The following is a 3,149-nucleotide window of genomic DNA, read 5'->3' on the forward strand; positions in this document are numbered from 1 at the left end:
CCTGGAATATCTTTAAATCTTAGTCTTCATCAGCCAGCATGTGAGTCTTGGTGACTAGCATCCTATACCTCTTCACCCTGGAAATAGACTTGGAACAGCTTCTGCAGGGCACAGACAGGGAAGCTTTCCTTGAGAGACGTGACATGACTTCAAGTGGCAGTTTTCATACTTTAACATATATACAAATCACCTGGGGGGAATCTTAATAAAAACTCAGGTTCAGATTCAGTAGGGCTGGGGCCGGGCCTGAGAGTCTGTTTTTCTAACAAATGCCCAAGTGTTGCAGCTGCTGCTGGTCCAGGGGCCACACCAAGGGTTTTCTGAACTGGTGCATGAGGACTGTATTCTTCTTGACTCTCCTACCAGCCAGCTGTGTGGCCTTAGGTGGTCTCAGTACCTCTCTGGGCTTTGGTTCTTCGTCTGGATATTATATAGGTCAACAAACATATATGAACAGCTCACTACAAGTCAGACTGCCCTGGGTGGATGCTGGAAAAACAAAGATGAATGAATCACAAGCCCAGCCCAGGAGGGGCTTACAGACTGGGGAGCCTAAAGTTCCAAAGATAATATTTAAAGACCACTTGGATTCTAAAATTTCATGGCTCACTGGTAGAAAAGGCTTAAAAGATCTTCCTCTACTAGAAAACATCTTTCCAAACACTATGACAGGGAGCCTCTACCAACTACTGTTCTCAGAATCAGGGAACATTTAATCCAGAAGTAACTCCCTGAAAATTTAGCCCAAACTATATCTTGCCATTTAGCTGATGGGGGAACTAGAGAACAGAGGCAGAAAGTGTTGGGTCCTGAGCGAATTACTGGTTTCCAACTATGCTTTTTGGAGGTAGTGCTCTCCAATAGAAATTAAATGTGAACCACAAAATTTTAAATAGGTAATTTAAAAATTTGTGCTGGTCACATTGAAAAGATTAAAAAGAAACAGGTGATATTCATTTTAATTCTACATTTACCTAAAGGTCAAAAATATTATCATTTCAACATGTGATCAATATAATCAAATTATTAATGAGATATTTCATACTCTTTTATGTTGTCCTGAGACTCAGAAATCCAGTGTAAGTACACCGACAGCACATCTCAATTTGCACTAGCCACATTTCCGGCATGGCTCTCATGTTGGATGGTAAAGATCCAAGTTGTATCGTCCTAGTCTAACCTAACTGTACAAACACAGACCAGTTTTCCAGTGGGCAATAGCATCATTCCCATGATCAGTGATCATTTTTTATAGACACTGGACCAGAAAGTTAACTGTCCAACAGGAGATGTAGCTTTCTGTGGCCAAGTTGAATAGCATTCCTTTTCTGGGAGGGACCTTAAAAGTAGCCTAAACTAACTTGATGTATGATTTTATGAACACCCGGGGCAGCAAAATAGCCTGCTGTGGGTCCCAGTGATGGCAGGCTGGCAGTTGGAACCCACAATACCGCAGTTCCGTGTGTGAATTGCTTAGAACGCTGTGCCAGCCACCCAGCAAGTGTCCGAGAAACCTCCGCAACCTTCTCTCCTTTCTCCTCTTCCAGTTTTGCACCAAACGGGTCTGTCCCCAGAGAAGTTGCTCCATTCAAGTGAGATAGAATTCAGAGCACATCTTGGAGGCAGAAGTGTCGTTTCCAGCCTGCCTGGTAGGTGCATCTCTCTAGGTGACGTTCGTTACAAAGCCGCAGCATGACACACCTAACTGATGAATGTCGGCCGCACACCCATTTCAGCCAGGAAAGCCACACCGGTTTCCGCCGGGAAAATAGTGGTGTGGAACTGAGGCATGTAGTTGCAAAAATTACTTTTGCCATCTGACGACGAGTAGGGTCAGTTCTTGGGTGTTCTACCCAAAGCGCTTTTCTACGGCAGCGCGACCTCAGGAAAAACCAGTTTCGGGGCACCACACCTAGGATCATATGATGCAATCTGATATTAGCGTCTCATTGCATCAGTGTTTTTGACGCATGTGTCTTTTGCGCAGGCAAAAGGCTTTATAATTGGGAAAGAGAAAAAAGAAAAAGACTCGCTGGCTGACATCTAAAGGTACTGTCAGTACTGCTCCTAATTGGCCACACAGGGTGTTTGGAGGACAAACACCCACCTAACCACTGCAGCTTGACAAGCATCGGCATGCCATTTCCTGGAGGCGACCTGATGGCATATTTAGGTGAAATTCTTGTCTGGTTGGCTCTACTTATGTTTTATACCAAAATATCAAGGTTTAATCTCCTAGATCTTTTTAAATACATGACTATTAAGAAGAGGCTTTCAAAGGGTGCTTCGCCTTTCTGAAAAATCTCTGAAATGTACCAGATGATTTCTCATTTCCAAAGTTCTTTTACATAAGTGCTCTTGGCTCCCTGGACACACATACACTTTTGACTCTGATCAAATATCTTAGATTTAGGCCTCTTGGTTTCTCTATCTTCCTTTAAACATTTGTTGCTTCCTGAATCCTGGTTTTTTGTTTTTGTTTTGTTTTTTTGTGGCACCACGTGGCATGTGGGATCTGTGGGATCTTAGTTCCCCAACCAGGGATCGAACCAGCGCCCCTTGCCGTGGAAGCTCGGAGTTTTAACCGCTGGACGGCCAGGGAAGTCCCATGAATCCTGCTTCTTCCTATAGTGGTTAAGGAATTAATTGACTGCAAAAATCCTAGTACTCTAGCCATCTTCAGGAAGTTGCCTAAAGTAGGAATTTCCTTGTGCAGAATGCTTAAGGAAAAAGGAAGCCGGTAAAAATATTTGGTAGGAGACCAAGTGATACTGAGATCATAATGTAGAAGGGGAGACCAGGCCTGCCTCTTCACCTCAAGCCATACTGTTCTTCTCTCTCAACCCCACGGGACACTTCTCCCAGGAGGCATGTCAAGACCCCTGGACTTTTGTGTGTATGGCTCCCTCCACCCGCCCTGGAAAGTCTTCTCACCCCTGTTTATCTGTTGAGTCTTACCCCCCCTGTCAGTCACTCAGCTCAGATGATTTTTCTACAGGGATGCCTTCCCCGACCCCAGAATAGGATGAATTCCCTTGCCATAATGGTCCTACATATGTGTCACTTTGCAATGCTTATGTAGGGGAGAAAAAAAGCTTTCCTTGACCCGGTCCCTGGTTGGGTTTGAAAATTATGCTGAAGGAGACAGA

The sequence above is a fragment of the Balaenoptera physalus genome (assembly GCF_965194825.1).
Source record: "Balaenoptera physalus genome assembly, chromosome: 1".
Taxonomy (NCBI): Eukaryota; Metazoa; Chordata; class Mammalia; order Artiodactyla; family Balaenopteridae; genus Balaenoptera; species Balaenoptera physalus.